The sequence below is a fragment of the Callionymus lyra genome, chromosome 18 (assembly GCF_982586985.1).
Source record: "Callionymus lyra chromosome 18, fCalLyr1.hap1.1, whole genome shotgun sequence".
NCBI lineage: Eukaryota > Metazoa > Chordata > Actinopteri > Syngnathiformes > Callionymidae > Callionymus > Callionymus lyra.
The window spans coordinates 743,532-756,620 of NC_141835.1; positions in this window are offsets into that span (position 1 = coordinate 743,532).

Here is a 13,089-nt window from a genome sequence, read left to right on the forward strand (position 1 = left end):
ACCTCACGACACCAGAAGATGATGTGTTCACTGACCTCACGACACCAGAAGATGATGCGTTCACGGACCTCACGACACCAGAAGATGATGCGTTCACGGACCTCACGAGAAGATGATGCGTTCACGGACCTCACGACACCAGAAGATGATGTGTTCACTGACCTCACGACACCAGAAGATGATGCGTTCACGGACCTCACGACACCAGAAGATGATGCGTTCACGGACCTCACGACACCAGAAGATGATGCGTTCACGGACCTCACGAGAAGATGATGCGTTCACGGACCTCACGACACCAGAAGATGATGTGTTCACTGACCTCACGACACCAGAAGATGATGCGTTCACGGACCTCACGACACCATAAGATGATGCGTTCACGGACCTCACGACACCAGAAGATGATGCGTTCACGGACCTCACAACACCAGAAGATGATGCGTTCACGGACCTCACGAGAAGATGATGCGTTCACGGACCTCACGACACCAGAAGATGATGCGTTCACGGACCTCACGAGAAGATGATGCGTTCACGGACCTCACAACACCAGAAGATGATGCGTTCACGGACCTCACGAGAAGATGATGCGTTCACGGACCTCACGACACCAGAAGATGATGCGTTCACGGACCTCACGAGAAGATGATGTGTTCACGGACCTCACGACACCAAAAGATGATGCGTTCACTGACCTCACGACACCAGAAGATGATGTGTTCACGGACCTCACGACACCAGAAGATGATGCGTTCACGGACCTCACGACACCAGAAGATGATGCGTTCACGGACCTCACGACACCAGAAGATGATGCGTTCACGGACCTCACAACACCAGAAGATGATGCGTTCACGGACCTCACGAGAAGATGATGCGTTCACGGACCTCACGACACCAGAAGATGATGCGTTCACGGACCTCACGAGAAGATGATGCGTTCACGGACCTCACGAGAAGATGATGCGTTCACGGACCTCACGACACCAGAAGATGATGCGTTCACGGACCTCACAACACCAGAAGATGATGCGTTCACGGACCTCACGAGAAGATGATGCGTTCACGGACCTCACGACACCAGAAGATGATGCGTTCACGGACCTCACGACACCAGAAGATGATGCGTTCACGGACCTCACGAGAAGATGATGCGTTCACGGACCTCACGACACCAGAAGATGATGCGTTCACGGACCTCACGAGAAGATGATGTGTTCACGGACCTCACGACACCAAAAGATGATGCGTTCACTGACCTCACGACACCAGAAGATGATGTGTTCACGGACCTCACGACACCAGAAGATGATGCGTTCACTGACCTCACGACACCAGAAGATGATGCGTTCACTGACCTCACGACACCAGAAGATGATGCGTTCACTGACCTCACGACACCAGAAGATGATGCGTTCACGGACCTCACGACACCAGAAGATGATGCGTTCACGGACCTCACGACACCAGAAGATGATGCGTTCACTGACCTCACGACACCAGAAGATGATGCGTTCACGGACCTCACGACACCAGAAGATGATGCGTTCACGGACCTCACGACACCAGAAGATGATGTGTTCACGGACCTCACGACACCAGAAGATGATGCGTTCACTGACCTCACGACACCAGAAGATGATGCGTTCACTGACCTCACGACACCAGAAGATGATGCGTTCACGGACCTCACGACACCAGAAGATGATGCGTTCACGGACCTCACGACACCAGAAGATGATGCGTTCACGGACCTCACGAGAAGATGATGCGTTCACGGACCTCACGACACCAGAAGATGATGCGTTCACGGACCTCACGACACCAGAAGATGATGCGTTCACGGACCTCACGACACCAGAAGATGATGCGTTCACTGACCTCACGACACCAGAAGATGATGCGTTCACTGACCTCACGACACCAGAAGATGATGCGTTCACGGACCTCACGACACCAGAAGATGATGCGTTCACGGACCTCACGACACCAGAAGATGATGCGTTCACGGACCTCACGAGAAGATGATGCGTTCACGGACCTCACGACACCAGAAGATGATGCGTTCACGGACCTCACGACACCAAAAGATGACGCGTTCACTGACCTCACGACACCAGAAGATGATGTGTTCACGGACCTCACGACACCAGAAGATGATGCGTTCACTGACCTCACGACACCAGAAGATGATGCGTTCACTGACCTCACGACACCAGAAGATGATGCGTTCACTGACCTCACGACACCAGAAGATGATGCGTTCACGGACCTCACGACACCAGAAGATGATGCGTTCACGGACCTCACGACACCAGAAGATGATGCGTTCACGGACCTCACGACACCAGAAGATGATGCGTTCACGGACCTCACGACACCAGAAGATGATGCGTTCACGGACCTCACGACACCAGAAGATGATGCGTTCACGGACCTCACGACACCAGAAGATGATGCGTTCACGGACCTCACGACACCAGAAGATGATGCGTTCACGGACCTCACGACACCAGAAGATGATGCGTTCACGGACCTCACGACACCAGAAGATGATGCGTTCACGGACCTCACGACACCAGAAGATGATGCGTTCACGGACCTCACGACACCAGAAGATGATGCGTTCACGGACCTCACGACACCAGAAGATGATGCGTTCACTGACCTCACGACACCAGAAGATGATGCGTTCACGGACCTCACGAGAAGATGATGCGTTCACGGACCTCACGACACCAGAAGATGATGCGTTCACTGACCTCACGACACCAGAAGATGATGCGTTCACTGACCTCACGACACCAGAAGATGATGCGTTCACGGACCTCACGACACCAGAAGATGATGCGTTCACGGACCTCACGACACCAGAAGATGATGCGTTCACTGACCTCACGACACCAGAAGATGATGCGTTCACGGACCTCACGACACCAGAAGATGATGCGTTCACTGACCTCACGACACCAGAAGATGATGCGTTCACGGACCTCACGACACCAGAAGATGATGCGTTCACTGACCTCACGACACCAGAAGATGATGCGTTCACGGACCTCACGACACCAGAAGATGATGCGTTCACGGACCTCACGACACCAGAAGATGATGCGTTCACGGACCTCACGAGAAGATGATGCGTTCACTGACCTCACGACACCAGAAGATGATGCGTTCACTGACCTCACGACACCAGAAGATGATGCGTTCACGGACCTCACGACACCAGAAGATGATGCGTTCACTGACCTCACGACACCAGAAGATGATGCGTTCACTGACCTCACGACACCAGAAGATGATGCGTTCACGGACCTCACGACACCAGAAGATGATGCGTTCACGGACCTCACGACACCAGAAGATGATGCGTTCACGGACCTCACGAGAAGATGATGCGTTCACGGACCTCACGACACCAGAAGATGATGCGTTCACGGACCTCACGACACCAGAAGATGATGCGTTCACTGACCTCACGACACCAGAAGATGATGCGTTCACGGACCTCACGACACCAGAAGATGATGCGTTCACGGACCTCACGACACCAGAAGATGATGCGTTCACGGACCTCACGACACCAGAAGATGATGCGTTCACGGACCTCACGACACCAGAAGATGATGCGTTCACGGACCTCACGACACCAGAAGATGATGCGTTCACGGACCTCACGACACCAGAAGATGATGCGTTCACGGACCTCACGACACCAGAAGATGATGCGTTCACGGACCTCACGACACCAGAAGATGATGCGTTCACGGACCTCACGACACCAGAAGATGATGCGTTCACGGACCTCACGACACCAGAAGATGATGCGTTCACGGACCTCACGACACCAGAAGATGATGCGTTCACGGACCTCACGAGAAGATGATGCGTTCACGGACCTCACGACACCAGAAGATGATGCGTTCACGGACCTCACGAGAAGATGATGTGTTCACGGACCTCACGACACCAAAAGATGATGCGTTTACTGACCTCACGACACCAAAAGATGATGCGTTCACTGACCTCACGACACCAGAAGATGATGTGTTCACGGACCTCACGACACCAGAAGATGATGCGTTCACTGACCTCACGACACCAGAAGATGATGCGTTCACGGACCTCACGAGAAGATGATGCGTTCACGGACCTCACGACACCAGAAGATGATGCGTTCACGGACCTCACGAGAAGATGATGCGTTCACGGACCTCACGAGAAGATGATGCGTTCACGGACCTCACGACACCAGAAGATGATGCGTTCACGGACCTCACAACACCAGAAGATGATGCGTTCACGGACCTCACGAGAAGATGATGCGTTCACGGACCTCACGACACCAGAAGATGATGCGTTCACGGACCTCACGAGAAGATGATGCGTTCACAGACCTCACGACACCAGAAGATGATGCGTTCACGGACCTCACGACACCAGAAGATGATGAGTTCACGGACCTCACGAGAAGATGATGCGTTCACGGACCTCACGACACCAGAAGATGATGCGTTCACGGACCTCACGAGAAGATGATGTGTTCACGGACCTCACGACACCAAAAGATGACGCGTTCACTGACCTCACGACACCAGAAGATGATGCGTTCACGGACCTCACGACACCAGAAGATGATGCGTTCACGGACCTCACGACACCAGAAGATGATGCGTTCACGGACCTCACGACACCAGAAGATGATGCGTTCACTGACCTCACGACACCAGAAGATGATGCGTTCACTGACCTCACGACACCAGAAGATGATGCGTTCACTGACCTCACGACACCAGAAGATGATGTGTTCACTGACCTCACGACACCAGAAGATGATGCGTTCACGGACCTCACGACACCAGAAGATGATGCGTTCACTGACCTCACGACACCAGAAGATGATGCGTTCACGGACCTCACGACACCAGAAGATGATGCGTTCACGGACCTCACGACACCAGAAGATGATGCGTTCACTGACCTCACGACACCAGAAGATGATGCGTTCACGGACCTCACGACACCAGAAGATGATGCGTTCACGGACCTCACAACACCAGAAGATGATGCGTTCACGGACCTCACGACACCAGAAGATGATGCGTTCACGGACCTCACGACACCAGAAGATGATGCGTTCACGGACCTCACGACACCAGAAGATGATGCGTTCACGGACCTCACGACACCAGAAGATGATGCGTTCACGGACCTCACGACACCAGAAGATGATGCGTTCACTGACCTCACGACACCAGAAGATGATGCGTTCACGGACCTCACGACACCAGAAGATGATGCGTTCACTGACCTCACGACACCAGAAGATGATGCGTTCACGGACCTCACAACACCAGAAGATGATGCGTTCACGGACCTCACGACACCAGAAGATGATGCGTTCACGGACCTCACGACACCAGAAGATGATGCGTTCACAGACCTCACGACACCAGAAGATGATGCGTTCACGGACCTCACGACACCAGAAGATGATGCGTTCACGGACCTCACGACACCAGAAGATGATGCGTTCACTGACCTCACGACACCAGAAGATGATGCGTTCACGGACCTCACGACACCAGAAGATGATGCGTTCACTGACCTCACGACACCAGAAGATGATGCGTTCACGGACCTCACGACACCAGAAGATGATGCGTTCACGGACCTCACGACACCAGAAGATGATGCGTTCACGGACCTCACGACACCAGAAGATGATGCGTTCACGGACCTCACGAGAAGATGATGCGTTCACTGACCTCACGACACCAGAAGATGATGCGTTCACGGACCTCACGACACCAGAAGATGATGCGTTCACGGACCTCACGACACCAGAAGATGATGCGTTCACGGACCTCACGAGAAGATGATGCGTTCACGGACCTCACGACACCAGAAGATGATGCGTTCACGGACCTCACGACACCAGAAGATGATGCGTTCACTGACCTCACGACACCAGAAGATGATGCGTTCACGGACCTCACGACACCAGAAGATGATGCGTTCACGGACCTCACGACACGAACCTGAAGAGAAACTTCTGTGATATTTGATTTCAACGCGACGACAGAAGGTTCTCGTGAAGATCTTCAACCTTTGGTTCTGATCTTCTCCAGCTAGACCTTCACAGCTCGACCTTCACGGCTCGACCTTCACAGCGCCCCTGGTGGTCACGTACGATGGATCGACGAGGACTTGATGGACACGTTGAGCTTCAGTCGAGGACGACCTTGTTTGACGAACCTTTGTTTCCTCCTGAACCTGCATCATAGGTTCGTGACACTGACTGAAACATTATGACCAGCACGTCAACGTCACAAAGATTCATGTGATGATGAATAAAAAGTACAAATATCATCAATTAAATGTTGTCATGGCGACCAAACGGCTTGTCGTGACACTGCAATGACTCAGTTCTAACACTAGGAGGCGCCAGAGACAATAATAATAATTGTTTGATAGCGTGTAAGACCCATCATGCATTGCAGCAGTTATGAGATGAAAGCATTTTAAGAGTTGAAGCAGCAACAACAAGGTGGTCATAATGTTTTTAAATGTTCATCAATAACAAGGTGGTCATAATGTTTTTAAATGTTCATCAACAACAAGGTGGTCATAATGTTTTTAAATGTTCATCAACAACAAGGTGGTCATAATGTTTTTAAATGTTCATCGATAACAAGGTGGTCATAATGTTTTTAAATGTTCATCAATAACAAGGTGGTCATAATGTTTTTAAATGTTCATCAATAACAAGGTGGTCATAATGTTTTTAAATGTTCATCGATAACAAGGTGGTCATAATGTTTTTAAATGTTCATCAATAACAAGGTGGTCATAATGTTTTTAAATGTTCATCAATAACAAGGTGGTCATAATGTTTTTAAATGTTCATCAATAACAAGGTGGTCATAATGTTTTTAAATGTTCATCAATAACAAGGTGGTCATAATGTTTTTAAATGTTCATCAATAACAAGGTGGTCATAATGTTTTTAAATGTTCATCGATAACAAGGTGGTCATAATGTTTTTAAATGTTCGTCAATAACAAGGTGGTCATAATGTTTTTAAATGTTCATCGATAACAAGGTGGTCATAATGTTTTTAAATGTTCATCAATAACAAGGTGGTCATAATGTTTTTAAATGTTCATCAATAACAAGGTGGTCATAATGTTTTTAAATGTTCATCAATAACAAGGTGGTCATAATGTTTTTAAATGTTCATCGATAACAAGGTGGTCATAATGTTTTTAAATGTTCATCAATAACAAGGTGGTCATAATGTTTTTAAATGTTCATCGATAACAAGGTGGTCATAATGTTTTTAAATGTTCATCGATAACAAGGTGGTCATAATGTTTTTAAATGTTCATCGATAACAAGGTGGTCATAATGTTTTTAAATGTTCATCAATAACAAGGTGGTCATAATGTTTTTAAATGTTCATCGATAACAAGGTGGTCATAATGTTTTTAAATGTTCATCAATAACAAGGTGGTCATAATGTTTTTAAATGTTCATCAATAACAAGGTGGTCATAATGTTTTTAAATGTTCATCAATAACAAGGTGGTCATAATGTTTTTAAATGTTCATCAATAACAAGGTGGTCATAATGTTTTTAAATGTTCATCAATAACAAGGTGGTCATAATGTTTTTAAATGTTCATCAATAACAAGGTGGTCATAATGTTTTTAAATGTTCATCAATAACAAGGTGGTCATAATGTTTTTAAATGTTCATCAATAACAAGGTGGTCATAATGTTTTTAAATGTTCATCGATAACAAGGTGGTCATAATGTTTTTAAATGTTCATCGATAACAAGGTGGTCATAATGTTTTTAAATGTTCATCAATAACAAGGTGGTCATAATGTTTTTAAATGTTCATCGATAACAAGGTGGTCATAATGTTTTTAAATGTTCATCAATAACAAGGTGGTCATAATGTTTTTAAATGTTCATCGATAACAAGGTGGTCATAATGTTTTTAAATGTTCATCAATAACAAGGTGGTCATAATGTTTTTAAATGTTCATCAATAACAAGGTGGTCATAATGTTTTTAAATGTTCATCAATAACAAGGTGGTCATAATGTTTTTAAATGTTCATCAATAACAAGGTGGTCATAATGTTTTTAAATGTTCATCGATAACAAGGTGGTCATAATGTTTTTAAATGTTCATCAATAACAAGGTGGTCATAATGTTTTTAAATATTCATCAATAACAAGGTGGTCATAATGTTTTTAAATGTTCATCAATAACAAGGTGGTCATAATGTTTTTAAATGTTCATCAATAACAAGGTGGTCATAATGTTTTTAAATGTTCATCAATAACAAGGAGGTCATAATGTTTTTAAATGTTCATCAATAACAAGGTGGTCATAATGTTTTTAAATGTTCATCGATAACAAGGTGGTCATAATGTTTTTAAATGTTCATCAATAACAAGGTGGTCATAATGTTTTTAAATGTTCATCAATAACAAGGAGGTCATAATGTTTTTAAATGTTCATCAATAACAAGGTGGTCATAATGTTTTTAAATGTTCATCGATAACAAGGTGGTCATAATGTTTTTAAATGTTCATCAATAACAAGGTGGTCATAATGTTTTTAAATGTTCATCGATAACAAGGTGGTCATAATGTTTTTAAATGTTCATCAATAACAAGGTGGTCATAATGTTTTTAAATGTTCATCAATAACAAGGTGGTCATAATGTTTTTAAATGTTCATCAATAACAAGGTGGTCATAATGTTTTTAAATGTTCATCGATAACAAGGTGGTCATAATGTTTTTAAATGTTCATTGATAACAAGGTGGTCATAATGTTTTTAAATGTTCATCAATAACAAGGTGGTCATAATGTTTTTAAATGTTCATCAATAACAAGGTGGTCATAATGTTTTTAAATGTTCATCGATAACAAGGTGGTCATAATGTTTTTAAATGTTCATCGATAACAAGGTGGTCATAATGTTTTTAAATGTTCATCGATAACAAGGTGGTCATAATGTTTTTAAATGTTCATCAATAACAAGGTGGTCATAATGTTTTTAAATGTTCATCAATAACAAGGAGGTCATAATGTTTTTAAATGTTCATCAATAACAAGGTGGTCATAATGTTTTTAAATGTTCATCAATAACAAGGAGGTCATAATGTTTTTAAATGTTCATCAATAACAAGGTGGTCATAATGTTTTTAAATGTTCATCGATAACAAGGTGGTCATAATGTTTTTAAATGTTCATCGATAACAAGGTGGTCATAATGTTTTTAAATGTTCATCAATAACAAGGTGGTCATAATGTTTTTAAATGTTCATCAATAACAAGGTGGTCATAATGTTTTTAAATGTTCATCAATAACAAGGTGGTCATAATGTTTTTAAATGTTCATCAATAACAAGGTGGTCATAATGTTTTTAAATGTTCATCAATAACAAGGTGGTCATAATGTTTTTAAATGTTCATCAATAACAAGGTGGTCATAATGTTTTTAAATGTTCATCAATAACAAGGTGGTCATAATGTTTTTAAATGTTCATCGATAACAAGGTGGTCATAATGTTTTTAAATGTTCATCGATAACAAGGTGGTCATAATGTTTTTAAATGTTCATCAATAACAAGGTGGTCATAATGTTTTTAAATGTTCATCAATAACAAGGTGGTCATAATGTTTTTAAATGTTCATCAATAACAAGGTGGTCATAATGTTTTTAAATGTTCATCAATAACAAGGTGGTCATAATGTTTTTAAATGTTCATCAATAACAAGGTGGTCATAATGTTTTTAAATGTTCATCAATAACAAGGTGGTCATAATGTTTTTAAATGTTCATCAATAACAAGGTGGTCATAATGTTTTTAAATGTTCATCGATAACAAGGTGGTCATAATGTTTTTAAATGTTCATCAATAACAAGGTGGTCATAATGTTTTTAAATGTTCATCGATAACAAGGTGGTCATAATGTTTTTAAATGTTCATCAATAACAAGGTGGTCATAATGTTTTTAAATGTTCATCAATAACAAGGAGGTCATAATGTTTTTAAATGTTCATCAATAACAAGGTGGTCATAATGTTTTTAAATGTTCATCGATAACAAGGTGGTCATAATGTTTTTAAATGTTCATCAATAACAAGGTGGTCATAATGTTTTTAAATGTTCATCGATAACAAGGTGGTCATAATGTTTTTAAATGTTCATCAATAACAAGGTGGTCATAATGTTTTTAAATGTTCATCAATAACAAGGTGGTCATAATGTTTTTAAATGTTCATCAATAACAAGGTGGTCATAATGTTTTTAAATGTTCATCGATAACAAGGTGGTCATAATGTTTTTAAATGTTCATTGATAACAAGGTGGTCATAATGTTTTTAAATGTTCATCAATAACAAGGTGGTCATAATGTTTTTAAATGTTCATCAATAACAAGGTGGTCATAATGTTTTTAAATGTTCATCGATAACAAGGTGGTCATAATGTTTTTAAATGTTCATCGATAACAAGGTGGTCATAATGTTTTTAAATGTTCATCAATAACAAGGTGGTCATAATGTTTTTAAATGTTCATCAATAACAAGGTGGTCATAATGTTTTTAAATGTTCATCAATAACAAGGTGGTCATAATGTTTTTAAATGTTCATCAATAACAAGGTGGTCATAATGTTTTTAAATATTCATCAATAACAAGGTGGTCATAATGTTTTTAAATGTTCATCAATAACAAGGTGGTCATAATGTTTTTAAATGTTCATCGATAACAAGGTGGTCATAATGTTTTTAAATGTTCATCGATAACAAGGTGGTCATAATGTTTTTAAATGTTCATCAATAACAAGGTGGTCATAATGTTTTTAAATGTTCATCAATAACAAGGTGGTCATAATGTTTTTAAATGTTCATCAATAACAAGGTGGTCATAATGTTTTTAAATGTTCATCAATAACAAGGTGGTCATAATGTTTTTAAATGTTCATCAATAACAAGGTGGTCATAATGTTTTTAAATGTTCATCAATAACAAGGTGGTCATAATGTTTTTAAATGTTCATCAATAACAAGGTGGTCATAATGTTTTTAAATGTTCATCGATAACAAGGTGGTCATAATGTTTTTAAATGTTCATCGATAACAAGGTGGTCATAATGTTTTTAAATGTTCATCAATAACAAGGTGGTCATAATGTTTTTAAATGTTCATCAACAACAAGGTGGTCATAATGTTTTTAAATGTTCATCAATAACAAGGTGGTCATAATGTTTTTAAATGTTCATCAATAACAAGGTGGTCATAATGTTTTTAAATGTTCATCAATAACAAGGTGGTCATAATGTTTTTAAATGTTCATCAATAACAAGGTGGTCATAATGTTTTTAAATGTTCATCAATAACAAGGTGGTCATAATGTTTTTAAATGTTCATCAATAACAAGGTGGTCATAATGTTTTTAAATGTTCATCAATAACAAGGTGGTCATAATGTTTTTAAATGTTCATCAATAACAAGGTGGTCATAATGTTTTTAAATGTTCATCAATAACAAGGTGGTCATAATGTTTTTAAATGTTCATCAACAACAAGGTGGTCATAATGTTTTTAAATATTCATCAATAACAAGGTGGTCATAATGTTTTTAAATGTTCATCAATAACAAGGTGGTCATAATGTTTTTAAATATTCATCAATAACAAGGTGGTCATAATGTTTTTAAATGTTCATCAATAACAAGGTGGTCATAATGTTTTTAAATATTCATCAATAACAAGGTGGTCATAATGTTTTTAAATGTTCATCAATAACAAGGTGGTCATAATGTTTTTAAATGTTCATTAATAACAAGGTGGTCATAATGTTTTTAAATGTTCATCAATAACAAGGTGGTCATAATGTTTTTAAATGTTCATCAATAACAAGGTGGTCATAATGTTTTTAAATGTTCATCAATAACAAGGTGGTCATAATGTTTTTAAATATTCATCAATAACAAGGTGGTCATAATGTTTTTAAATGTTCATCAATAACAAGGTGGTCATAATGTTTTTAAATGTTCATCAATAACAAGGTGGTCATAATGTTTTTAAATGTTCATCAATAACAAGGTGGTCATAATGTTTTTAAATGTTCATCAATAACAAGGTGGTCATAATGTTTTTAAATGTTCATCAATAACAAGGTGGTCATAATGTTTTTAAATGTTCATCAATAACAAGGTGGTCATAATGTTTTTAAATGTTCATCAATAACAAGGTGGTCATAATGTTTTTAAATGTTCATCAATAACAAGGTGGTCATAATGTTTTTAAATGTTCATCAATAACAAGGTGGTCATAATGTTTTTAAATGTTCATCGATAACAAGGTGGTCATAATGTTTTTAAATGTTCATCAATAACAAGGTGGTCATAATGTTTTTAAATGTTCATCAATAACAAGGTGGTCATAATGTTTTTAAATGTTCATCAATAACAAGGTGGTCATAATGTTTTTAAATATTCATCAATAACAAGGTGGTCATAATGTTTTTAAATGTTCATCAATAACAAGGTGGTCATAATGTTTTTAAATGTTCATCAATAACAAGGTGGTCATAATGTTTTTAAATGTTCATCAATAACAAGGTGGTCATAATGTTTTTAAATGTTCATCAATAACAAGGTGGTCATAATGTTTTTAAATGTTCATCAATAACAAGGTGGTCATAATGTTTTTAAATGTTCATCAATAACAAGGTGGTCATAATGTTTTTAAATGTTCATCAATAACAAGGTGGTCATAATGTTTTTAAATGTTCATCGATAACAAGGTGGTCATAATGTTTTTAAATGTTCATCAATAACAAGGTGGTCATAATGTTTTTAAATGTTCATCAATAACAAGGTGGTCATAATGTTTTTAAATGTTCATCGATAACAAGGTGGTCATAATGTTTTTAAATGTTCATCAATAACAAGGTGGTCATAATGTTTTTAAATGTTCATCAATAACAAGGTGGTCATAATGTTTTTAAATGTTCATCAATAACAAGGTGGTCATAATGTTTTTAAAT